The sequence below is a fragment of the Cyanistes caeruleus genome, chromosome 1 (genome assembly GCF_971803275.1).
Source record: "Cyanistes caeruleus chromosome 1, bCyaCae1.hap1.1, whole genome shotgun sequence".
NCBI lineage: Eukaryota > Metazoa > Chordata > Aves > Passeriformes > Paridae > Cyanistes > Cyanistes caeruleus.
In genome coordinates this window covers 122803072-122830176 of record NC_141701.1, presented here as the reverse complement: position 1 = coordinate 122830176, position 27105 = coordinate 122803072, and the positions used below count along the sequence as shown (strand labels likewise).

Genomic DNA, 27105 nt, shown 5'->3' with positions numbered 1-27105 from the left:
AAGATAAGATACTGGTCTTACCTTATGTTTCATCCAACAACCAGTTGAAGTTTTTGCATGTTTTTGTTGACTTCCTAATTCTTAAACTAACAGGTTTTTTTTGTTTTTTTTAAAGAAAAAAACTATAATTTGATCTTGGCTCATCTTCACTTAATGTAAACTCAAAGTATTATCAAGGTATTTGAAGGTTCTGTTAGATGCAGAGCTTATTTCTTTTGAATAATGAATAATTTAAATGACTGAATATTAGCTCTTTCAAACTGTGGACCGGGATACTTTAAAAAAAATATGCAGTCAGGAATGTCAGTGTAGATTTCTTTTTGATTATATTTTATTTTTTCAATCAAATGCATGAAATTCAAACCAAGCTTTGATCCAAGCATGTTTGAGGTATACCAAGGTAACATTGCTTAATTTTTTTTCCCTGGTTTTATTCTTTTATGAATTTACAGGTGGACCCATTTCAGTCTACAAGATCATTTATGTACATGTAGACAAATATCTGTTGCTATATGGATTTTTATTTGAGTTCCTTTTTTGTTGGTAAAGTATTTCTTCGTCATAATATCACCAGCAAAGACAACAGTGTTAAGATGTTTTTATTCTCTTCCTATTAATGTCTTACACTGAAGAGACTTATTCTGCTAGCCAGCACTACTAGGGCAGCAAAAACAATTTTGTTAACCTTATGCTTCTGTGAGAACAGACTAATTTCCCAATGGGAGACAGAGAGGGGCAAAGAATACTCCAGTTAACCACGTCTGTGTGGCTGCATGTGGTTTAATGATAATGATTAAGTGATAGTGGCCCTGCTGTGCTGTGATGTGAGGCAGCTGACTCCCAGGCAGATAAATTGCTAGAATAGGTTTGTAGGAGAGAGTGGATTTCTGATGACTAAATCAGTGTGGTGACTATGCTTTTTTGCTTTTGTTCTGAAGGCTTTAAGTAAGCCAAGTAATTTACTTCCCAGCAGCATGTGGAATGCTGTGGAGCATGGAAAAGGCAAAGAGAAGGTCAGTACATTACTGCCATCCCTCCCTGCCTCCCAGAGAACAGCCTCAGCTTCCTTCTTAGAGCTTCTTGCATCCACGTTGTGTAACGTGGAGCTGTCCTCAGCAGGAGTCATGTAACAAATACAGAAAACTCTGCAAAAGCAGCTTATGGGATAGCTCATGTTGATAGCACAAGCTAATAGATACATGTTTAAAAGTATAACTTTATTTCTGGCAAATGTGGGCCTAATGCCTAAACTGGTCAGACATTCCCGTTTTATTCTTCCTGGAGCAGTTGAAGAGATATTCCTGCTTTTAGTGCTCTACATATTCCTGCTCTCAGGTCTTTTAGTGCTCCCCAGCTGGAGGTTCCTTCCCTTACAACTCCTGTGTCCTGGCAGTTTTACTTCATGGTCACTAACAATTTAGGATTATTTTTCCTAGGATAATAATTGCCATCTCTGAGGATTAGAGGGAAAACAGATTAAAAACCACTGGTATCAAAAAGTGGTAAGATATGCTCAAGGAAGAGTAAGTTCACAATGTTTCATAGATACTTTATTCATGTTGGATGTCCAGAAACAGCTCTGCTGAGCTGGAGCTGTGCAAACAGCAAATGATGCATTCCCTGTGTGATGAAGAACCTCATTTGCACTCAGTTTTTAGACTTCCAAACATTTTAATTTTTTTTTCCCTCTGGAGCTTTAAGCAGTTCTTGAAAGCAGTGTGTTTCCTCTCAGAAAATCCCTAAACAAACGGATTTATCAGGACAGAGATTTTATAGCTTCCTGAGGGAGGAGTTACAGAGGAAGGTCGGTGGCCCAAAGTCACCAAGTTTAGCAAGTCCATTTCAGGCTTAAATTATTATAAAACTAGGATTCAATAAATTTCCAGGGTTGAAATTATTTTTATTTATAGAATTTTTTATTTTTTTTTTTTTAGGTTAGAAACTGTTTGCATCCCTGTATGATAAAATTCTGGTACTGTAGACTTTAGCATTATTGAGTAAAATATGTACGAATGATGTGAAAGAGATTTTTTTTGCCTGAGACTGTATTACTTTATATGATTAAATGCCACGTATTGTAATGTAAAATAGTTTTCTAGGACAGAAGAGAGGGCAATAAATGGTTGGTAAGAAATTTATGCGTAGTTAGAATGAAAATCAACTAGGTTTTAGCCAGTACTAATGTGTCCTGCTAAATTCCTGTTCTATCACTATCTTTAAACATTTGAATCTATCATGATGATCAAAATGGAGAGGAAGACTGTCAATTTGTTTTTTACAGCTCGTAGGAAACAAGCTGCTGCTTCATTTTGAAGAACACTGAAATACTTTATTCCTATATGAAGTGTGTGGGGTGTCTCTATTTTAAGAAATACATAGCAAACCCCACATATCTCTATGATTGCAATAACTTACTTCTAAAGATAAAATAAGACTTGCTGAATTGTATGTCTTGTACAATCATATTTTTGATTGAGGGAGGGAAGTGGCATTGGTGTGCTAATAATACATAATAATAATAACAGCTGATGCCAAAACGTTCTGGAAGAGGTAGTACTGTAGCCTGGCTATGAAATTCAAAAGTTGCAGAACATCTGAATGGCAATTACCAAGTCAGTGGTAATTTATTGAAAACATTTGACATTTTAAGTTGCTGTAGCTGAGTGTATCATATCAAAGCTTAGAAAGATGCTTACTTGTAACAGTGTTGTTAAATCTTGTGAATTTTCAACAATCTCTTTCATCCACCCTTTGATGAGATAATTGTGTAATTTGCACCACTACTATTTTCCATTCAGAAATACTTAAAATAACAGAAGAAGTCATCAGAGTTACTAAGAGGTAGGATATGATACTGTTCCTGTCTGAAGGACTTCTACCAGAGGGGAAATGTGCAAAAACTTGTATTTTTAACTCCTCTCCATCCCCTCTATTCAACTGGGAACTGATAAACAACTGGTTTTGTTGCCATCGCCCAAAGCAAACTCAGTGGAGGAGGTACAGGATCATGCTTCATTAGGTAGTCTTTTTCTGTGTCATTAAAGTACTATGGAAACTAGCCAAAAAGGCACTAAGTTTATCTGAAGTAACACTTGCAGCTTTGTGGAAGTATGCAGCTGAGTAATAGTACAAAAATAGCAAGTTATTTTGAGGAAGAGCATATGTTCTGTAACAATGAGAAATTGGTATACAGATAAAAGAAATTATGTATCTAAATATAAATTTCATATGAGAAAGATCTGTGGCTTAGTGCCACAATTTTTCTGTAGATGCAGCCATTAAAAGTTGTTTAATGCTCATTTTTCTAACATAGTTATTTAAAGACACGGCATCATTGGTAAATTGCTGTACTGCCTTAGGGGTGCATATTTTGTAGTCTGTAACAGTACAGATAATAGGCACTTTATATATGCCAGTGCACACTGATATACAGAGTATCACACAGTTATAATTGCAGGGTTTTTTCCTTACAAGAAAGGTACACTGCAGAGCCATGGTGTTTGCTTACTATTTCAGGACACTGACAGCCAAATGCAGCTATCTCCTGTCAGAATTAAAAATTAAGACAACACTGGAAGAGATTTTCAGGTGACTTGAGGAGGCAGTTAAGTATATATGCTTAGACACTAGAAGACAATTCCAGCACCATCACTTGTGCAGCATCATTCAAAATTTTTCATGGTTCATCAAATAATAGCAAAGTTTGTTTAGAAGATAGAAAGTATTGCTTTGGGGATTAAAACTTTCCTTCATGGAAGTTGCTCTATTTCATGGAAGAGATTAGCTTCCTTATAAAAATAAGAAGTTTTTATCGGGTCCCTCAGAGTTTATACCTTTAAATGCTTCTGCATCTGCTTTTTTTTTGTTTAAGCTTCCCCTTAAACAATTAGAGATTGGCATATATAAAAGTCATACTGATGAGCAGAACAAGAGATTAGAAGATTAAACTGCAGCTAGATGTTGAATAACTAGAACCTAAGGCATTACCAAATAAAATCCACATCAAGCTCTGCATAGTGTAAAGCTGACTGAATAGACTGAGCTGTCTGAGCATTGAAAGCCTCAAAAGTTATTATGTAAAATGAAATTTTCACTGTTAAAGTTCTACTTTTCAGGAGGTACTGGTTTGAAAATATTAGACCGTAGGACAGTGTTGGCAAAACAAAAATCAATTCTAATTGGGTTTTGATATTTTTTTCTTTTCTGAGCCACTTGCACTTCAAAAATCTATGTGCTACTTGCTATCATTTGCTGTCTATAAGAAAGGCATGATCATGCACAACTTCTTTTTCAGAAGAAGAAAAATGTTGGCACAGGAGAGACATGCAGAATTTAGGAGTCATATAATCACTCTATGTATGTATTTTTAACCTGTTTGTCTTCCTCCCTCTCTCCTAATCATTGAATAACCAGCCTTATCTCATTAGTGTCTGTATTACAAAGTACCTGTGTTGCTTCTGATGGGGAGAAACGAGGACAAAATGTTCCAAAAGGAGAAGGTTCTAAAATTGAGACAAAATTATTGAGAAACTAGGGGAAAAGGTAAAGAAAAGAATCCTTATGAGGTTTTTATCCTCTGGATTTTTTTCCCATATATTTTCTCTCTGCTGTTGAAAGTATTGAGACAAAGTAAATATAGTAGCTTTAGCTCTTGCCTTTACAATTCCCAGAAAAAGAGAGATCACTTTCCTCTGAGCCAGCAGGCATCACTGCATCTAAAATAGTGCCAAAAAAGGGAAGTATAGGAGGTAAGATAGTATTTCTGCTGTTAAACTTTAAAGTACAAATTTGTATTTGGTGTTTGGAGTTGTTTTCTAGAAATAAAAGATAAAGCAAAAAACCCCAAAACAAAACCTAATGATTTTCATGATCTTTCTGCATGTCTGGGATCTGTTTCATGGGTACTTACTGGTATGTGCTGCACTTCCTTGCTGGGCTACATACCCTGGTTTATTTTCTGTGTAAATAGGTATGCAGAGGAGTAGCTCATACATGCCCAGATCCCATCCTAATACTTCAGATCAAGCCTGGGAACTTAAATGGTAGGTAAATTATAGACAAAAAGGCAAGAGAATACAAAAATATCACCAGCCACTATAACTGTGAAATCTGGGCATTTAGGGAGTATTCCTGTTGAGGCATTCTGGCTAAAATCAACAGTTGGAATATTGAGTTTGGAGAGAAACTGGAAGACATTTTTCTTTAATGAAGGGGAACAAAGTGTTTTGTACGGTAGTCCCTTTGTAGAGATGTTCCTAGTACTCTATTTTACTTGTTTATTCCTGTGATTTTAAAAAAAGCTCCTCACAAAATGCTCCTCATTTGGAGCTTTGTGCATCCATGCCATATGTTAAAAACATGATAAAGAGTAGTTGTAGAGTCAGTGCAGCAACATTTATCCTTCATCCTTCTCTTCACCCACACTGAAATAACAGACTTATAGTCTATTATTTTCTGCACCATTTTTTCCTCAAGCAGAGGTAAACTCTGGCTATACCAGGTCAGTGCTTTTCAAATTGACCAGAAAATTTATATTTCTTTTTATTTTTCTGACTCTCATTTTGAGAATCTATATTTAGGTTCTTTAAAACACTGGACTGGTTTATCTGGAATACATAAACTAAGAATTGAAGCCTTAATAGTGACTAAAATTGAATACAAAAAATCACCATGAACTTTTTGAAGTACTGCTGCAAGCATCAGTTCTTTAACACATTTTTTTCTTTTTTTTCATATTTTCAGTGTGTCATCTGGAAGTTAAAGAAAATTTTAAGAGGATTTTGGGAGCCAACTTTAGTACTTTTGAACTTGTTTGAAAAGTGTAGTCTTCATGGAGAAATAATACCCAATTTGACTTATATGTGCTAGTATCTTGGCTTATTTCCATATCTGCTACATACTCTGAAATGTGAAAGAGGGAAAAGGTTCTTGTCCTGTCTGATCTAATTCTGTTTAAAGTTTTTTTCACTTTGAGCATCCTGTGACAGTCATTTTTAGCAATGGAATCATAAATGGGCTTATTTCTTGATTTGTTTATTTGATACTGAAATAAAAGGAAGTGTCTAGATCATGTGTCATGAAGGACAATGTGTGTTTAAGCATGAAGAATCCACAGCTGTTACACAAAACATTAGAAAAGGTGGCATAATTTCACATGAAAATTCCCATGGGCAAATATGAAGCTCATAATTTTCATTGCAAAAATAATTATCACAGCGTGTTAGGTAGAACATGTCATCAGTGGTTTGTTCTTGTGCATAAGGTGCTGATCTCTCTGTATTTTGATTGATGTGTGAGAGTAAATATCCCCAAAAAGTAAGGTTTGTAAATGAGTAATAAATTTCACTGAAGAGTTTTACTTCTGATGTCAATCTTTTCTGACAGCTTCATGTATCTTGCTTTGGTCATCTCTTCCTTTAAGTCCAACTGTGAGCAATAGCTGAGATTACATAATCAATGGTAATGGAATATTGGATTGTAAGAGAAAACATTATCTATGAAAGATGTAAAATAACTTTGAAAGTTCCAGCATGCTCAGAGTGCATATCAAGGATCTATGAGGTAAGAACAAATATGCACAAAATGAGTTTCTTTTCTGGCTGTGGATCATGAGTAACATAAGAACACAGAGATGCTGCTTTGTGACTATCACTCATAGAGGAGGCAGTGCTGAACCTTCTTGGAGTCACTCCATCCAGGAACAGCTTGAGGGGCCTGTACCAGCAGTGATCCAGACATAAGTTACATTTGTCTCCTAGGCTCTGAAAATAAGCCGTCTTTGTAAAGTAAATTTGCTCCTTGTGTAACCCTACACAGGATAAAGAGCATTCTCGTTTAATTTAGTGCTTGTTTAGTCTCAGAGTCTTTGTGTGTTGAAGAAGCCTCAAGGTGTTCCCAAAAAGGAAAGCTGGCATTGATTCTCCTGTGATGTGTATAATTCTCAAGCTTCCTCTGACGGAGCTCTTGGCCTCAGGATGCCTGGGATCTGGGAACAGGGAGACTGGGAGGGTTTTGCTATTAAAAAAACCCACAACTTTCAGAAAACCTAAGTCCTGTGGGTAGCTGAAGGGCTTCACTGTAGCATGTACTGCATACCTTGGGATATGCAATCCTGGCGTTGTTAATTAGGCGTGCTTTCAGTCTATTGAATAGACCAAAATGTTCAGGTCAGTTTTTAAAAGATGCCATTTCTGTTTTGTCTGTATGACCACGTTTTTTTTAGATTCTACTCTCCCCCTCCGGCCCAGTTATGCAAAGATATTGTAAAGAAACAGCTTAGGGAAATGAAACAAGCTGTCCATATTTGTAAAAGTTATACTTCCTCATGGAATTTCAGTAATGTATAACAACTGGTCTAAATGGGGATTATAACAGTTTAGATTTTTTATTTTATTTTATTTTTTTATTTTAAATAAAAAGGAGGACTGTAATGATTTCCCAAGACAGAAAGGATGACATAGTTAACACTCATGCTGGAAGAAAAATAGATACCTAATGTATAAAAAAAATGTCCTAGTTTATAATGTTTTGTCTTTTAAAATGAAACATGTAGCTATTTTTTCTGCTCTGGTGGTGTTAACCTAGTAGAAACACCACACCAAACAGAGCAACATTTGAATGCTGTAGAAGCAGACTGAGAAGAGCAGTAGACGCTATTGCTGACTGTTCCAAAATTTGTGGGTTGCCTGGATGTCTGGTATGTTTGCCATGTGGCATACATATCAATTATATGTATTGTGACCAATGAAAATAGCTTTATGCACTAACTTTGGTGCAGTAATTTTTATTTGCTATCAATATTTAAAGTTTACTATTTTTGATAAGCCACTGTACAAATGAATGATGAGATTTCAGCAGATACTGAAAGGAGTATCTGCTTGTGTTATATTACTTAATTAAATTAATTAAATTAATGCTTCTACAGCTGAAGGTAGTATTTTCTTTATATGATGCAATCTGGCAATTTATGTCTGTTTTGTTATTTAACTACTGTATCTAATGCTATCCAATCTGCAGATTGACAGGAAACTCACATTTATTGTATACTAATAAAATTTCCAACATGGGTTCTCTGTTGAGTTCTAAGGACCCCGAATTTGTGGATTTTCATGAAAAATGTTGAAGGCTTTCTGTGGAAGTTTGAATAATAGGTTGTTTATTTAGTAGCTAAAGATAGTTGCAGGCTGAGAGGGCTGGTGAAGCCTGGTGAAGAAAAGTCTCCCGGGAGATTTTAGGGCAACCTTCCAGTACTTAATGGATGTAAGGTGAAGGAGAGCAGATTTAGATTAGGTGTTAGGAAGAAATTCTTTACTGTAAGGATGGTGAGGCAGTGGAACACAGAAGTGGTAGACCTCCATCCTGGAAATTTTCAGGGTAAGGTTGAATGAAGCTCTGAGCAACCTGATCCAGTGAAAGGTGTCCCTGGATAAAAGCACACCCACCTGCCAACACCCAGTTTCCCTGAATATGTGTAGGGGAAAGCTGTCAAAACTGCTCCACAAATCTTAATTCCTTTGCACCAGTACTGTCATTACAAGTGAGGGGAAATCTGTCCTTAAGCTAAACAGCAGTTTGAGCATTAAGATGCAGTGGTCACAGATGAACTATGAATGGTCTGTGTGAGCTGCTCCAATGTATATGTTGAAATTCCATAAATGTTTTGACCACCAGGTAAAACACTTACCTTTCACTAGGTAAGTAAAACTATGGGGACAGTATCTTGATAGAGAGATAGGGGAAACACACAGCAGTTACAGCGTGATGTGTTTAGCAACATGATGTATTTGCTTACTGTACCAGGAAATTGCATAAAAACCAGGTAGCATCACCACATTTCTACTCCTTATGAGTAAAGTCTTTTTTAATAACCTACAAGAGTTACATTTTTGACAGGTTTTGGAGGATCTCTGTCTCTCCAGATCTTGTTTCCTTTTCTTCCCAGGAGAAGTAACATGATTCCATAGAGTCTGCACAGTAACTAAATATTGTAGAAATTTAAAGTACAATTTTAAGGTCTTTCGTGCTGTCAAGCTACACCAAATGAGGCTTGGTGATATCCAGTTGAATGCAAAGTTACTGGGGAGACACAACAATCATGCCAATCTTGGCCTGCTCTGGAAGAAGATGGCAATAGATGTCTGATAGACTTTTGTCAGTACATTGGAAGTTCTTACAAAATGTAGCTTCTCTATAGGGTAAGATGGGAAATCCCTATGGATGGAAGAAAGAAATGTGAGAGAAAGTGAAGTATGGCATGTTCTTAGCCAGGTCATTCTTTCATAAAAGCAGGAGAGCTTCTGTGGCCTGCTGACTGGGAATAGTATGTGGATGATGGAGAAGGACACAGGGAGTGTAGTTCCTTCTGTCCTCAGTCACATGCTGGCTTTTGGATGTGAGGGTTTTTCTGGCAGGGAGAGAAGTTGAGCTTTGGTCTAGTTTATGATTTATCCCAAATACTCAAACCTCTGGATGTAGGCACTAAATCTTTGATGTACTTTAAAAATGCCAAAGGAAAAGAAACCATTAAGAGCACAAATGTAAAGATAACTTGGGCTTTTCCTGTGGCTCAGCTTTAACCAGCTCATCTCAGTCCGTTTTATTTTATTGCACAGAAAAAAAGGGAGCTGTCTTGTTTATTTATTTCTTTAGCAACTTTTGTTGCTAAAAGTGGAAATTCTTGGTGTTTAAAGGAGCTTACTAAAGGACACTGAGATTGTTTTAATTCTTTCAGAGTTCCTTTAATGTGTGGTGTTAAACATCGTGTATTAGAAAAAAAAATCATGGCTCAGCAGTGAAATTGAAATTTGAGGTAAGTTCCACAGAACTGAAATGTAATGTGAAATGAAGAAGCATACAGCATATGTATGAAAATATTTTAACAAATATGGCTTTAAGGTAAAAATTAAAATATTAATTAAAAACAAAATTACGTAATTTTTACTTCTTTTCTGTCTCTCGTTACCCTTGGTCACTTGAGTGACTATAAAATACTGTTTTTTTTGTTAGATAGCATCCTCTATTCAGGTACATATGCATAAGTACCTGAATAAAATTTCCTATCTGTTGACTGAAAATCAGCTTGACTGGGGCTGTTAGGTAACTTGACTAACCATATATACAGATAATTTATTTTTCTCTTCCCAGTAATGCAGAATCTTATCTCTAGTCAAAGCAGCAATGAAAAAACTACTGTAAAATAGATTTTTGCTTGTGATTTTTTTTTTTTAATTTTCTCTCCAAGATTTCCAAACAGAGATTACCACTGCTTGGATGTTGTATCTAGTATTTATTATGAGTGTAGGTATTGAACATCTGGTCTGAAGCACTAGTAGTCCTGCAAAGGTGGTGTTGCACTTCTTCTGTTTTTGTTTTTTAAAAAATAAATAAATTTAAGAGCTGGGATAATGAGCTCAATTATAACCCCACAGAGATAGGTACTGCTGTAAGAAGTGGGAGGGAATAACAGAACCAGCTAGTTGACTAACCACTTCCCTTCATTGTTGCTTTTAATATCAGAGCAGCCTTGCTAGCTTTCTAAACCACCATAAGCTACTTTAGAGAGAGCATGTACAACCTAAATGGTAAGTTCCTTTCATTTTAGATCTAAATGGAAGGCTGACTTGAAGTGATCCTCAGTGGTTAAAAATTGAATAAGATGTATTGCTTTGTGTTACTATTTCATCATCATAAAAAAAATAGATCTTTGGTGTTGTTAAAAGTAAATAAATCTGGACACATACCTGCTTTAGCAACAAACTTCATGCAGGGCCTGAAGAATATATTCACCTGGCAAATTACAAGCTAATTTACAAAATAAAAATAACAATTGGAAAAACAGTGCAAGTTTGTAAGATCTGAAAAGGAGGTTGATTGATGTATTCTGAATGAGTTGAGAAATGAACTTCCATTTCTCTCACAAGTTCAGTGTCTTATGCTCTGCTGTTCTTCACAAGCTGAAGCCATTTATGTTGGTTCCTATTACAGCTTGCAGGTTGGAAGATTTGTCTTTGATGGTTTCTGTTGCAGGTCCTGGTAATAATAATTATTACAGTTTAAAGTCCTAAATAATAGGCTAAATAATCAACCAAATACTTTTTAGTTTAGTTTCACTTTTAAGTGCACTGAATAACCTGAAGTGAGGATATCTTACGGTGGATATTTATACCTAAGGCTAACATAAGTTGGGTTTATAATTGCTGTGCTCAAAAAACCTGTCAATCAGCAATGAAGTCTGTATTAAGCTCAAGCATGGTGTCTTGGTAGCAGTACAATGGAAGGTATTATTCTATTACAAATACATTATTTATTATTATTATATTATATATTATAAATACAGGAAGCCTGTATTTACTGGATGGGAATTAGTTTGGGTTCTTAGTATGCAGCCGAAAGTTGTAATAAGGGTTTTATTTGTTACAGCTATTTCTTTTTGTCTTACTGATCATGTGTCTGATGTGGCTAAATATACCCCAAGACTAGGGAAGGGATCTCGTCTCAGAATCTTGTCAGCTCAGAATCTGTTTTATTGCAGTCATTTAGGGGGATGAGCTAACTTTCATTGTCAGTATATTTTTTTACTTAATAGCTTCACTTGGAATGTATTAAGAGCTCTTTAACGATAATTTTCCTAGCAATAGAAACCCCAAACCCAAACAAGCAAGCAAAAATAACCGCAGCAATGGGTGCTTTTCCTAGGGAAGGCATCATTAAGAAGTTGTGAATGTATTTTGGATTCTTAATTATTAAATTTTATTTTATTGCAAGCTGTCTATCCACATTATTGCTCTATAGTTTCTACAGCAGGTATTTACAAAGTGTCTGCTCTGTATTCCTTTTGTATTTGGATATTTACTTTTGAAAGATGAAAACACTAAGCCAAATGTTTGAGGAGCTTCATGAGGTTGACAAAAAATAAGGATTTGAAATTATTATAGCTTTATTTATAATGTCACACTGAAAAACATTACAAGTAATTCCATTTGAATCTCAGACAAGAAAAGATACTGGATGGTGGATCACTGGGCTGGGAGTGACCTTGTGGCTGCCAGCCACTTGTGCTCTAAGATATGGCTGTGCTGTGATGAAGAGACTTCCACATAACTTAACTTTAATGCTGATGCCTTTTTAACAGCCATCAAAGAATAATTCTTTGTCTTACAGAACTTACTGGATGTTAAGTCTAACAGTAGCAAAAAATCTTAGAGCAGTAATAGCTGCAGGAAGTGTTGCTTTTTTGAGGCCATCCACATCCCTCATCTGAGCAACATGGGCGTAATTAGCATGTAATTTGTTCTTACTAAGTGACAAAAAAAGGTTGCTTTGCAGACATCTTAGTTAAGGGTTCCTCTGTTTCTTTATACCAAATTTTGTTACAATTGTCGTTCTTTTACCTGGTTCTCCAGCTACAGGAGATCCCCTTGGAGTTTTTAGATTTTTTCCCTCATTCAAGTCATTAACAAATTTAATTAACCCCTTCCTTCAGCCTTCACTGCATTGCAGTGCCTGCTGCTGGATCCTCAGCAGATTTACACAGTTCTTAAAAGCCTTGGTGGACCTGTGCAAGACACACAGGTCTTGTGTGTGCAAGACACATTTTAGTAAAGGCATTTTGGTCAATGCCACTTTCATTTCCAACTGCACTGGAATCATGCAAATATGTGATCATCCCAGCTGTCATTAAAGGAAATAAGACAATCAGATAAAACCAGCCTTGTCCTTTCCCCACTCCACCTGGACCCCTGAGCAGCACAACCGCAGCAGCCTGGTCTCAGAGACAGCAGGGAGGAGCTCCTGGGTTTTCTCCCTGATGTCTGGCAAAAGCAGCTCCACAGTGGGAGCTCTACTGACATTCCCTTTCCTCTCCTAGCTGCCATTTTTGGGAATCTAATATGTTTCACACCCTGTCAGACCTGGCAGAAATCACTCCATGAATTCAGAAGTTATTGTGATGAGGGCCTAACGGATAAGTTTCATTTCCTTAGGAAACCAGGCTAAAAATAACTTTTTAGCACTTCTGTGTGCAGAGGAAAATCTTCTAAATGTTAGTACCAAGTTTGTTGCAAAATGGGAGGCAAAAAGTGATTAAAAAAATTACATTTTAGTCAATCAGGTTGAGGAGTCTCTTGTGGAATTTTTAAGGTATTGGGTTGTCAATTCTTTTCTCTCTAGCACTCAAATATACTTAGTGCTATTCCTGAGACCATCTATTTTTGGTCTTAGAAGAAGCCATCGTGTAATTATATGTGTTACCAGAGCCTAACCTCAGGAATCCTAATTCTGTCCAGTGTTTCAAATCAATGTTCCCAATCCAGTATTTAATCTCAAAGCAGTTGTTCTTTTATTCATTCCAAAATCTGTGGTGTGAAGAGTCATAACAAATGTTGACTTCTTGTTCATATTTTTAACTCTTCAACTTACTATCAGTGAAATTAATGAACTGCATTGGATCCTGAATTCCGGGGGAGAGGAATCCTTTCAAGTCAAGGACCTCACTCTTTTCACCTCTGTTTTCAAGTTCAGCTTTTCCTTAGACAGTTTTCCTCCTTTAGTTCAATTCTTTTTTTCTCCTGCAGTTAGTTGCGAGTGAAAGGGTGTGCCAGCAAATGTAAAATAATTCCAGAGAAACTTTTCCTGTGTCATTTCTGTTGTATGTGGTGTTAATGTTATGGAAAACGTTGCTGCACACCCCCCACCCCTTCCCAGATACATTTTTCTAGTTAAAACAGTACTGTTTCTATGTATCATAGACATACATAGGCAAAATGACTATTGTTACAAAAAGGCAGGTCAGGCCTTAAAATCAAGCTTCTGACTAGCAAATATGTAGTGCTCAATGAAGCTCAGCTACATTAAATGTAGTGTGAGCCACCATACTGAGTATATGGTGAAGTATATATATGCTGGGTATTTTAAATAATGTTTTTAAAATCTGATCCCATAATACTTCTATAGGAAGGAGAAGGTCAGAAGGAGGAATGGTTGAGGGAGACTTTGGTATTGCACTATCTATGTAGTTGTTTCTGGAGGCATGTGGAAGAAATGAAGCTGTCTCAGATTTCACAGTTTATAGGAGAAGATACTTAGCAGCTCCACTGGAATGTGTCCATGGCAGTTGCACATTCCTTCATTTCATGTCTGTAACCTCCCTCCCCATCACAGGCACTGGCAAGGTCCAGCCTGCATTTGTCATCTTCTGCAGTTACTGTGCAGAGCAAATGACACGTGGGCAGTGATTAGAATTTTCAATAATTTCCATGGTGCATTCCTGCCTTTGGTGTCTGAGAGTTTACAGGAAATGAAACTTCAGCTGAGTTTGGAGGAATGGTGGGGTTTGGTGTTTCTCAGTGCTTTTTTGGAATCCAAAAGAATGATTATGGTTATGAAGCCCAAATGAGACAGATTTGAAGGGCTTGTAGTTTATAAGATGTAGTAACATTTTAAAGCTTCTCTTGCCTCCTCTGTATCTCAGATAATGGCAGCATCATTCTGACAGTGTCAGTTTCAAGAGTTAATGGAGAATTTTGAATAATACAATTCACTGTATAGTATGATTATTTTTTTTAATCTAATTGTCTACCAAGACAATTAGTCTTGTCTAGACAATTGTCTAATTGTTGGTGGAGGATGAAATGGAGCAGAATTGGTTTGAAGAATATACAGGCATTCTGTAGGAACAGAACTGAAATCGTCAAGTAACAACTTGACAGTGTTTTAATAGAGGCTGGAAAACATTTGCCCTATTAAAGTTTCTGTTTAAAGTAGCACCTATTGTGTCATAAATACTGGTAAGTCATTTTATTTTTAATCTTCATTTTTTCATCAAATATTTTTGTATGAAGCATGATCATTACACATCAGTGTTTGAAAGCAGAGAAGGCAGGAAAGTGTACAACTCTGTGAGAAAGCTTAAAAAGCCCTGTATTTGCAGCTGATTTGATGTACTGTTGCAGTGAAATAGCAGATGCTGCCAATTATCATCACTCTGATGGCTCTTTAGTGTTGTTACATTTTTCAAATTATTCTCAGCTCGCTAATTTGATACTCTTACCAAGGCTGTTTCTAGAGCTCTCTTATTTCATTATTTATAATTACTTTTGGCTTTGTAAATGAAAACAATCCTGCTGCTGATTCTGTAATTTGTAATCTGAGTAATTGTAGATTTTCATTAATTTCTTATTATTTGCCAAATCTTTGTTATGCAAAAGCCTGTTATTGCTGCCATTTATTTCAGAAATGGTCTTATGTCTTGGGAGATTTCTTTCACCTAGGATCTAGTTGCAAATTATATTCATTTTTAAAAAAAATAAGATACAAAATTGCAGGAATGAATACATTTTTTTCCATACAGAAGTAAATGCTAAATAAAATTTAGGAGTAAACAGTACAATTCATGAAAAACGTTTGAACAGCAATATTCATTTCATGTTTGGTATTCTGATTCCAGTCTCTTTCTTATCTATCTTTATAGGAAGAGGGGTGAAGAAAAGAGATCCTTAAGCAAACTATCTTAGGCAGATGAACACAGTATTTAGGAATAAACAAAACGCTGAATTTTAAAAGTGTGAGGTCATAAAAATGTTTGGGAGATCACAACCATTTTTTATTCTTTTACAGGTTTCTGTTTGCAGATATTCTAGCAAGATTGTTAGCTGAGTCTAACATGATGATTTGAAAGGATGAACTTTTATATCAAAACGTATAGCAAAGTGGGAGTAAAGTTTTGAAGTTTTGCCAGGAGAATCTTTGACTGACAGATGAAGATTCTTTTTTCTTAGGAATTTTTTTCCCCTGTTGTAGTGTTTTCCCAGACTGTGAAGAAGATTTTAGACTGTGTGAACCAGATTTATCCTTTCATGTACTCACTCACTCAGAATTGCTGCATTTAGAAATGTTACAGACAGTTGAATGCTGTTTAATAATAAATTGGCAAAACTTCTAAAGAATATAATCTTTTCTTAGACATGTATTTTTCTGAAAAGGACGTGCAATAGTTCCTTAATGAATATTTATGGTTTAAAACCAAAACCTTCTCTCTCCAGTGTCACACATGTCTACCAAGAATACTTAGTGTGGAGATTGAATTAGAAGAGCTGCTTTATTTTCCATGATGGCATGGCAAAGCTTTGAGTGTGTCTGCTGAAGACTGTTCATCCTTAAGTTAGTTATTTGCTAATTAACTTAGGTTATTTTTCTTGCTTGAACACATACTTGTAGACCAGAACAAATGGAAGACTACATACTATTTTACAAAACCACATTTGGTGCCTTGAGATTTAACTCAAAGTAAGTTAACTTGAGGGGGAAATAAGGAATCGTTCCAGACTTTGACTTGGGCTTAAAAATAACATTTTATGTTATTGCTGTGTGATTCAGAGATGTAGCCAACAGTCAAGTATAAACTACGGGTTATGTATGTGAAGAATATAAAGCAAACCTTCACTTGGACAGTAATGTTGAGTTGTATGTGTAGGAAGTATCCTCTTCTTTTTCAAGTGCCCTCATCCTTCAAGTACTCTTCATTACAATAATCTGTTCCTTCTGCAAGATAGCATTCTAGACTCTCTCTTCAGTTTTATGTGACTCTGTAAGGATCTTGCTTATCTACTCTCTGATTTGTTAGTAATTACATTAACAGAGACAGTATATATGCATGCAAGTGTGGTATTCTATTGCATTTTCCAGAATAAATATTTCTATTTAGCACATATTATTTGGCAAGCTATTTTCTTGTCCAGAATTTTTATTCTTGGAAACAAACCCCAAAACTCTGAAACCCTTCTGAAATAATAGACTTAGCTCTCCAAATTACAGACCAAGAAAATTCCTCCAAACCCATGAATAGAGTAAAAAATATCTTTCATTTATGTGAAGCTCTTACTGAAGCAGAGTTTGCAGCAGTTTGGCTGCAGCACTTTGCTAAATTGCTTTTTTTTGGGTGGTAAAGGTGCAAACTCCTTTGGGCCTTTGTAAATCTCACCTGGTTTAGGGGCTACCTTGGCTCTATTTTTAATACCAAAGTATATCCTGTACTCCCCAGGAAGTTACTCACTTCTTTTCATCCATCCTGTTTTAATGAAGTCATCCTTTTACAGATTTTATCTGTTTTCCAGTTTGATTCTGCTGCTTCCAATCACAATTCCCCATTCAGCAAAATTTATAATCCTAATTCTGATTTTATAGCTCTAAACATCAGTAAGTCAATATGTTCTTTTCAGACAGATGCTGGTTTACTGTTTCCATGCTGCAAACAGCTGGTAGATGATTCTTGCTGCATCCTGAGATTACAGAGAGCTGTGTTGGTACTATGCCCAAACTAATTGAGCCTATTTCTTAGCAGCAAGGGTTCTGTGGTGTCCTAATTGCAGTTAAACCACTATCTGTTAGCCCAGGAGGCACACAGAGATTTATTGTGTATGTCTTCAGAGAGGTTAACATATTTCCATTTAAATCCATGGCAACTCCTCACTTCTGTACCCATCCATGTATATTCTTTGATTCTGAATTTTGAAAGAAGACACAAAGATAATAATGGATGATGATCAGTTAGGCTTTAGAATAAAGGCCAGGACTCTACCACACTCTGTCAAGGAGATTTTTAATTTGGGAATTTGCAAAGTTGTGTGCAGTACAGGACAGGACATACAGGACAGTGTGTACCTGGTGTTTGCTGGAACCTGCGTCAGAATTGTCTGTTCTGAATTTTGACAGTAAAGCTATTTCTGCTTTTGTTTTGCTAATTGCTTCATTGTCCTTCCCCAGGATGCCTCATTCTCCATCAAAGCTATTCAAAGGTGTAATAATACCTATTGTAAATAAAACCAGAAAAAACAAAACTTGTTTTGTCTTATTAATGTTCTTCTAAACAAAGAACAAAATCTGAAATCTAAATATACCTGACCACTTGGAACTGGGGATGTTTTGATTTCTGAAAAGAAAAAGAAAAATTAAAGTAGTCAATCTCTGTGAAGCTAAACAACTACATATGCAAATAAAGGCATTTTTTCTAATTAAAATTCATTTGGTTGTTACAGACTGAATTAAAATGACAGTGAAAGAACAGCCTCAGGTGTATGACTGTGCATTTTAAAGTGCTACATTTAATGTTTATGCAGAAGGTTTTTATATTTTAGAAAGTGATTAGCACCTTGACTGTACTGCTTTTGGGAGATTTCTCTTTTTTTTTTTTTTTTAACAGTGCATAAGATATCAAGATTTTCTTTCAACATTTGACCTACTTAGGAAAAAAGTTCTGATTAGCACCATGTAATATACTCCCTCAGTTTGGAAGTGCCTTTGGGTAATGTATTGTAGAGAAAAGTAATCTCATCTAGTAAATGGACCCTATCACATTTTAAGATACAGATTTTTTTTCCCCTGTCTATTCCCTATGCCTAATTTAGTCCTCAGATGCAGCCCCCTTTAATGAATCCATGTTCAACTGTCTTGCTTTACTGATAGCTTAATTCTGTTTGCATACAAATTCTTTTCTTCCGTGGCTGATTAAAAAGCATTCCTCTCTTTGAAGTCAGGTGGCACAAACAGAAACTAAAAAGTTTATTACAAAATTAGGCTTTTGGATCTTCTTTATTTTCTGAGTTCTGTAAAGCACTTTGTAGTTAGCAGTGTCTAAACAACTGTGTCCCGAAAAGGCAAAGGTGACCCACGACTGTGGGCTATAATCCTAGTTAGGGAAAGCCTATGGGCAAACAGAACACAAACTGGCTGTAGCCTTCCATCTAGACTGAGGCTGAGAGCAGGATAGTTTGGAAAGGACTCCACACTTCCCATTTCTTCCTTTACCTGCTTCCCATAATGTGGAACATTTGTTAATGTGGTAGTATGCATTCATCTGGAAATTGTTGAGGGAGTTCCTAAATGTTTCTCATTTCAAGTACTCAGTAGCTCCAGGAAAGACACTGCTTCCCTGGAAATAAATTTCATCACCAGAAATACAAGAAGAATAACTAATGACTTAAAAAAAAAAAGAAAAAAAAAAGAAGAAAAGGTATCTTCTGCACTGCTTTGCTGCTTCAGCTGGGATTATTAACAGGTGGACATTGGCGGGTGAGAAGCTGACTATTGCCACCAGAATTTGCCCGAGATTAGACCGGTAAATTCCAGTTAACAAGTAAATCATGTAAAGAATCATAAAGTTTTATGTAGTAAATCTTCGATGTTGCCTTTTGTAATTAAAGGTAACCTTTGTGGCTTCAGAGGCTTATGAAGCTCCAAAAGTGCAAACTAATTTTTAATGGTGTGAGATTCCATCCAACCCCTTTCTGAATGCAGGTACCAGATGTGCTTATAGCAGTGTGGTGTAGGTATAGTATTAGATGAACATGCTTAATACCAAAGCCAGAGTGAAGGCTTTGCAAAATTGAATAAGGCAAAGTTGATGATGTAAAATAAAATGCTGCCATTTCAGTCCTTGGTCTGTGTAGAGCAGTGCTTCCCAGTTCCACTGCAGAGTGAATAATACATTGTGGGCAGCCCTGTGCTTTCCTCTCTGTGTTCAATTGGAGGGCAACCCTGGGCACTGCAGGTCTTGGGTTTGTGTCCTGCCAGATGAAATCTCTTTCTTTTCTCTGCAATATCAGCTAAACTACAATTTCTTGCGTATTCAGTGTGGTGCCTGGTAATGTTTTTTTTCTGTAATTATTTTAATAAGTACCTTTTTAATGATCCATTAATTCTAATTTTAACATCAAAAAGTATTTTCAGTGTTGCATACAGATGATGTTTTTATTGCTGAGTCAGAAAATTGTAGGTTGATTTATTTGTACTTTTTGGTCTAGCCATCTATTTGTGTACAGTGAAGGAATGCTTCTAAAAATTTCTAGATCATGCTCCTGATACAGTGTTTCCAAAAGTACCATCTTTCAGATTTTTAAGGATTGCTTGACAGCAATCATGCATAGATGTATTTCACAATTTTCCCTCGAAGTTGCTCCTTGCACTGCTGTGATGGGAGTCAGATGGCAGATGTTTGGAATGCATATTACTACTCCTTTAGTTAGGGGAGCTGTCTTAGTCACACTGAAGGAGTAGAAGCCTGCACAGAAGGGTTTTTATATTTGGTTTGCTGTCTTTCTCCCTTATTCCCTTCATGTATTAACATTGATGAGGAATGCAATACTGGTTTTCAGTTATTCTACATCTTGATAAATGACATCTGTGTTTAACAAATATTTCTCTTTGTGAGAATACTTCTCTGTGTTTATCTGCTCTGAATCCCAGAACAATGTTATGAATTTGGTCATTCTAATGATAAAGAAAGGAACACTCTTTCCTGTGGGGGATTCTCTGCCATTTCACTTTGTCTTAATCATTTTACCGTACTTAAAAACGCCACTTTTGTCATAACTACTTATGTTTTCTTCCTCAGTTTAATTGCATTTAAAAGGAATTGATGTTGTAAATGGCTGTCATTTGTTCACAAACCTGTCAGTAAGCAACAAAAGTCTTACCTGCTTTGGAGAAGTAAATGAGTACAATGTCAGAGCATTTGAAATATTATTACTTACCTCATGTTTATATTACAAAAATATTCTGAACAGTGCCACTATTTCCTGGTTTTTCCTGACTTTGACTATTTGTCAAAGTACTTTGTCATTTAGTAAAACCACATTTTCCTTAATAGGATAACTAAGCCCATGCCAACAGCATTGGAATGCATGAGTTGGTGTTCAAGTCTTGAAGTACACCTGAAGGACTATCTAATTAATTCTGTTATCTTGTAAAATCATATTCAGTAATAAATGTCTAAATGTCAGGAAATTTTTGTTTTCATGTGTTAGGCAGAGGTGTTTCTAAATGTGGATCCATGCAGCTATTGCAGGGATGTGATGGGGGGAGACAGAAAAAGGCACAGAAATTCCATAATTATAATGTCATTTTAGTATTCAGAGTTGCAATTTCATAAAGCAATTTGCAAAACTAAAAGAAGAGCTGAAATATGGTAAGAATCGTCTGAATGCTGCCCAAACCACTTATTTTTTTATCTATTTGAGTTGTATAGTACAAGATAATGAAAGTGGTAGAAGAAGGTGAAAGAATTGGAATTTACACAGATATTCTTTATACTGATTGTATTAAATTTGTGCATCTCCGGATTTAGTGTGTGTGAACAGTCATTTTTATTCTCTACAGTATCTCAAAATGTAGCTGGTCTGCTTTTTTTCACATATTTTTTTGGCTATAATTTCTTTTGAATTCAGGTTTGTAAAGGAAATGTTAGATTGATACAAAATTAATTATTTCAAATAATATACTAAGATTATCAAAATAGATTTCTACAGTAACATGTTCCTGAGTGATTCCATAAGCTAATTTATTACTCAGATGTTTTTGAGAAATGGATACCTGAACTTTTTATGGAAGGCTTTTCAATAACTTACTAAAACATTTTAAATGCCTACCTATGGCAACCCATGTTGAAATCTGTCTATTCTGCAGTAGTATTCTGCTACTATTTAAAATTATGTGTAGAATGTTTACAGAATTATTTGTTACACTATTTTTTTTTGTGTGTTCAGCATTATCATGAGTAGAGAAAAGGATGAAAATATGCACTTATAAAAGAAATAGCATTGTATGCAGAACTATGTACTTTTAAAGTATATGTTTGTGTAATAATTGCAGTGTTTCTGTAGTTACCTATTCAGGTAGTCACATATCAAGTTATTAGTCCTGTCTCAACACAGGTGCCATATTGGCGGCTATCTGTGTGGCTTTTTATCAAATGCAGTGATCTGCTTATGTTCCCTCATTGAAAAATGAGATTTGAAGTATTTAAGTGTATGCCTTTTAAGTGTACGTTTAAAGTATTTTGTATGCTTGTCTTAGTTTCCACATCAACGTAGTAGTGTAGTTGTATAAATGCATAACACAGAAAGAAATGTTACTTTAGAAGTAGGTATGAAATTAATTCATTTTAGATGCAAATTATGATCACATTAATTTTTTTTTTCTGTCTTGCTGACACAGTAGCAGTTTCTACATCAAGTGTCTGTTTTTCAGTTGCTTTGTTGACATTACAGGTGCCTACAAAGTATTGATAATGATAAATAAACAGAAATCATATAATTAGGAAGGGTTTTTGAGTGAGGATGGTTTTTCAAGTCATAGACTCTCCTGGTGAAAAGAAACAAATATGCTTTGGTAGTGTCCCATAGCAGAAGAATGCCACACAGACTTCCACAACAATTAGATCTCCTGAACAAAGCAATCAGGTGCTGGTTTGAATGGTGGGTTCTTGCAACAGTGCTTTAATCTGGATTGCATGAGACTTCCCAAACCATAGTTCTGCTGAGTTCTTGCAACCTTGTGTGGTCTCCCTGGCACCTATGTGGTCATTGCTAGAGAGTACCTTAAACTATGTACAAATTATCTCCTAAGTAACCTTAACTTCAGAAGCTATTGTATGTCACTGTTTCTACATCTAGAGGAACAGGTTACTGTCTATTTTCAAGTGTCTTATCTGTGTGCAATTTGGTTGATTCTGCTGCAGAAACTGCCTGAGCATCTCTCTGAAATGGCCAAAGATTCCACTCAGGATAATAATCAGTGCACTGAAACAGATGAGTTTATCAAGACACAGCACGACCTTCCTGGGGGAATCATTGGAACTATCCAAAATTCCCACATGGCAAGCTCCTTTAGCAATTAGTCAAAATACATATTTGCAGCTAGAGTTGTAAATAGGTATTTTATTTCATCCCTGTAGAGAGCTCCCTGGGGAGTTCCTGTGCTACCCAGGGAGTTAAGGACTTAGTGCACTGGATGTGCACACGGGCACAGCCCTGTTTCCAAGCTGCACAACAATTAGAATAGATATTCCAAGCCTGGAGAGAAGAGGCATCAAGATGTGCTGTTTGATTTCTCAAGGATCTCCCCATGCAAGCTTCATCCTGATGTGTAGACAGTCAAGAAAAACTGCTGGGAGGCCTACATGTAGCAGAAATCTGACATTAAAGGGAAGCATAAGGGAAGTTAGAACAGGGACACGTGATTCTGGAGGAAAAAGGGAGATACAGGGTCTGCAAATCTGAAGCTCACTTGCAGTTTAATCTGGAAAGGAAGTTAAGAACAAGACTGATGAGAAGTGCTTCTGCAGGTGTATCAGCCACAAAAGGGAGACTACTGAAAATATTGTCCCACTTCTGAATGGCACAGGGGATTTGGTGACAGGCAACATGGAGCATGCTGAGGTGTTCAGTATCTTCTCCATCCTGTCTTTTTTGCTGACTTCCAGGAGTCAGGTGCATGGGGCCTGTCTAGATTACAGAAGACTGATCCTCAGTAGAAGAAGACTGGGGAACACAAACTGGACATGCAGAAGTCCGTGGGAGCTGGTGTAGTGCGCCCATGAGTGTTCAGAGAGCTGACCAATGACTTTGTGAAGGACTCTCTTGATTAGAAGTACTCTTGTGAAAGAGTGTGGTATTTGGGAGGAAGAAAATGACATTTCTACCTTAATGAAGGGCAAGAAGAATACAGAGAACAGTTTAGACATCTTCAACTTTATCCCTGTGAGAGTGAGGGACCAAACAGCAGAGGAAATCACTCCCAGCCATGTGAAGGAAAAGAAGGTAATTTGGAATAGTCATTGTGGACTTAGAAAGGAGAATCATGCTTCGCCAATCTGATAGACTTCTGCAAGGGAGAGCGGGGATGTGGTATATTCCATACTGCAGTAAGCTTTGCAGCACAGTCTCCTATAACATTCACATGAATGAAGTATGGGCAGATAAGTGAACAGGAACATGGACTACAAACAGGCTGAGCTGCCAGCCACAAAGGTTTTGTGAACTGCAGCCCAGCTGGAGGCAAGTTACTAGTAGAGTTCCCCAGGGGCTGATAACTGGTGCCAGAACTGCTTAGCAGCTTCATTAAGGCTCTTGGCAGGTTGCAGAGATGTAGCAACAGGACTGTCATGCAGGACTTTCCATTTCTCTTGGCTGAACTTCAGCCTTGGGGGGAACAACCACATGTACCAGTTCTGACTGGGGGCCAAGTGGCTGGAAAGCAGCTTTGCAGGAAAGGACCTGGAGATCTTGGTGGAAAAGCTGGAAGAGAAGCCAGCAAGTGTGCCATTGCAGCAAGAGAGGCCAGCGGTCTCTTAGGCTGCACTAGGCAGTTTGCTGCTCAGATGTCTCCCTTTTGAGAACAGTTCAATACATAGCATTTTGAAAAACATTTAAATATCTATATAAGGTGGAGAATATAGCTGAAAAATGAGCATGATGGTCTGTATGTTGTTCTAGTCCTGTGAGATGCTTGGTTTTTTGTTTTTTTTTTTGTTTTTTTTTTTTAATGAAGTACATAGCTATAAGCAGCTCTTCCAAGACCTTAAAAATCTGACTGCTTTCAGGGAAATTGAGCTTCTTGATTCAGTCAGTTATACTTCTCATTCCCCTTCTTCCCTCAAATATTATTCACAGAAATTAGTGTGTAAGAATGAATAAATTTAACAGAAAAACAGTGTTTGTTGTAAGTTGCAAAAAACAGATTCACTTTATTGTGTGCATCAAAATCTGCATCCTAAGCAAAAATCCTTGTCATTTTTGTACTATTATAGTGAAATATGGGGAAGAAGCTAATATAAACTACATCTTCCATGGCTGGAAGGTCAAAGCCTGTTTCCATGGACCTTACAGTGTGTGGTACATATTCTGCCTTCCTTCTTTCACTGAAAATGAAAGCATTGCCTGGCATGTACAATCTGCAGTTCTCAGAGTGTCTGTTTGGCATGAGTAACCTCAGCCTTGTTTTGGCTTTCTTAATTATCATCCTTCCCCCACATCCCCGGAATGTGAAAGAAAACCCACTAATCCATATCCTGGCACAGAGATTGTGTGGAATGGTGCATGTGGAGACCTGCACCATTAGATGTATTTCTGAAAAAGGGTAATGTGTGAGTTATATCATCCAGAAGCTTTTTTTGATAGTGCAATTAAAGAGAGAATTTCTTCTCAGTAGTGTTTCTCAAAGCCAAACCTGAGAATCCAACCTTTTTTTTCTTGGCAGATTTTTCTTTACCCTTCAGGTACTTTCCCAGATGCTTGTTAGAGACTCTGAGTATGTACGTATAGCAGTAAAAATACAGGAAAGTTAAAAAATTATGCTTCTAAAAGAAGAAAAAGATTATATGGGAAATCATACTGTATGAAATGGGCCTCTGCACGGAGGTTCAGGGAATAACATTCACATCTACCCTGCCTGTCTTGGCACATGGAAGAAGCTTTTGTAAAGTCCAGACTTAAAGAGATTGTTGAGGATTTCTTTGTCTTCAACAAAGCAAAAAAGCAGTACTTCAATGACCATTTCACTCTCCAGTTCAGTTCTGAGGTGAATTCAGATGAGGTATAGATGTTTCAAGATCTGAAACAGGACTTCTATACAATTCTAAGATGCAGCAAAAATTTCTATTTCTTGGAAATGCTCATGAGGCCTGTTTAAATAGTATGCAGTAACTCACAACCCTGCTGTGTTACATTGCAGTGAAAAAGTTCCTGCAAGATCCCAGGTCCACACAGGAACTGCTTTAGGCATGCTGGGAAAGCTCTGAAGGCCAAGCCCAGCCAAGAGTTCATAAAGAGCTATCATGGTAATGAGGCACAGCGTAGTTTTAGGCTTTTGGTTTGTTCTTTTATGGGGCTTCTTTTGGTTGGTTGGTTGGTTGGTTTTGTTTTGCTTTTTTTTTTTTCTTTTTTTTTTTATTGGGCAGTATCTTTCATTTCAGAAATAACTTGCTGTTTGGAGAAGCAATAGTCTCAGCTGTTTAATTTTGGTGGAAAGACTGGCAGGTAAAAGAGCTGGTCTGTTAACTAGGCTAACATAGCATCCATAGGGAACTGAGGCAGTGCCACATGGATTATTAGGGTTGTTAGGTTTGGAAGCTGGTGGAGATACTGGCTAGGTGTGGATATTGGCACAGGATAGCATGGTGGTGAAACTGGGAATTTGAAAAAGGCCAGACTGGGAGAAAAGTGCTCTGCAAAGGAAGGTGGTTGCTCCTTTCCATAGTGTAGAGGATTCTCTCATATTGAAGGGATGTTGAACAAGTGAAATATGTTTCAAAGTTATTTTTTTCAACATTTTAGGGAGCTCATTGATGAAGTGAATAATTTTGTTTTCAAGGGAGGATGTAGGTAACGTCTGATAAACAGCTTTTGGAACCCTAATCAGTGAATAAGGGGGAACAAAGTATAAAAGCTTTTTGTTAAATGAGTACCATTCATCTCTGCTATAAGGATCCTAAGAAGCATAGAAGCATTTAATTAAAAATTTTGCTATAATCCACATAAGAACAGCAACCAAATTAATATGTCAAAGGCAGCCCTAATCCAAAGTTTTGTAATTTCAAAATGCTGAACTCTGTCACCTTAATATTCTTTAAGAGTTTTATGTTTGTAAAATATGTATATCAAAACCTGAAAGTAGACTCATGAAATAGTGTAGTTCTGACTTTTCCTTTTTCCTAGTAGAAAGCTGTTGAAAATCTTCATGGATAAGTGTGTTTATGGTTTTGTTCTCTGGGATTTTTGTTTCTTTTGTTTTGGGTCCTGGGGTTTTCTCTGGTGTGTGTGAGTGTTTTCTGTTGTTGTTGTCAGGTAGGTTTTCTGTTTGTTTGTTTTGTTTGCATTCTTTTCCTCAGGAGATGTAAATGAAGGAAGTCTGTCTAGATGTATATATAGCTTCTATGAAGCACTATTGTAATTTCCATTATCGAAGTTCTATATGGCAAACTAGCTTTAGGCACAAAATGGGAACTCAGTTTTAACTGTCTATACATTTTGCTACTTGCCTTAGTCTTTTGCTTAAACACTTTTATCATGAATACAGCTAAATCCTTCAAACTCTTCTGAAAATATTTTGTCTCCGACAGCATATTCTAAGGAACTCAGGGAGTTGGGTTTGATTTTAAGATCATTTTTGCAATTAAATATTTTGACAAATTACTACCAGCTTTATTCTGCTGGCAATATTTTGACAGATGGGAGAAAATGTTTCAGTTTTAGAAAAGTATTTTAAGGTAATAAAAGAATTGGAAAGACTTAGAGGTACCATCTTTGAAAACACTACGTTCAGACTTCCCTAATACTG

At 36.5% G+C, this 27105-nt stretch overlaps 1 protein-coding gene and 1 long non-coding RNA gene across 24 annotated transcripts in view; both read left to right on the top strand.

Moving 5' to 3' along the window:
* HDAC9 (histone deacetylase 9) overlaps positions 1 to 27105 on the top strand; it is a 452700-nt gene that overhangs the window by 55081 nt on the left and 370514 nt on the right. The gene's annotated exons all lie outside the window — the stretch shown is intronic.
* On the top strand, positions 873 to 8066 carry LOC111924292 (uncharacterized). Its single transcript, XR_002861583.2, has 4 exons — positions 873 to 1013; positions 4295 to 4356; positions 4970 to 5042; positions 5743 to 8066. It is a non-coding gene; the product is annotated as an uncharacterized LOC111924292 (long non-coding RNA).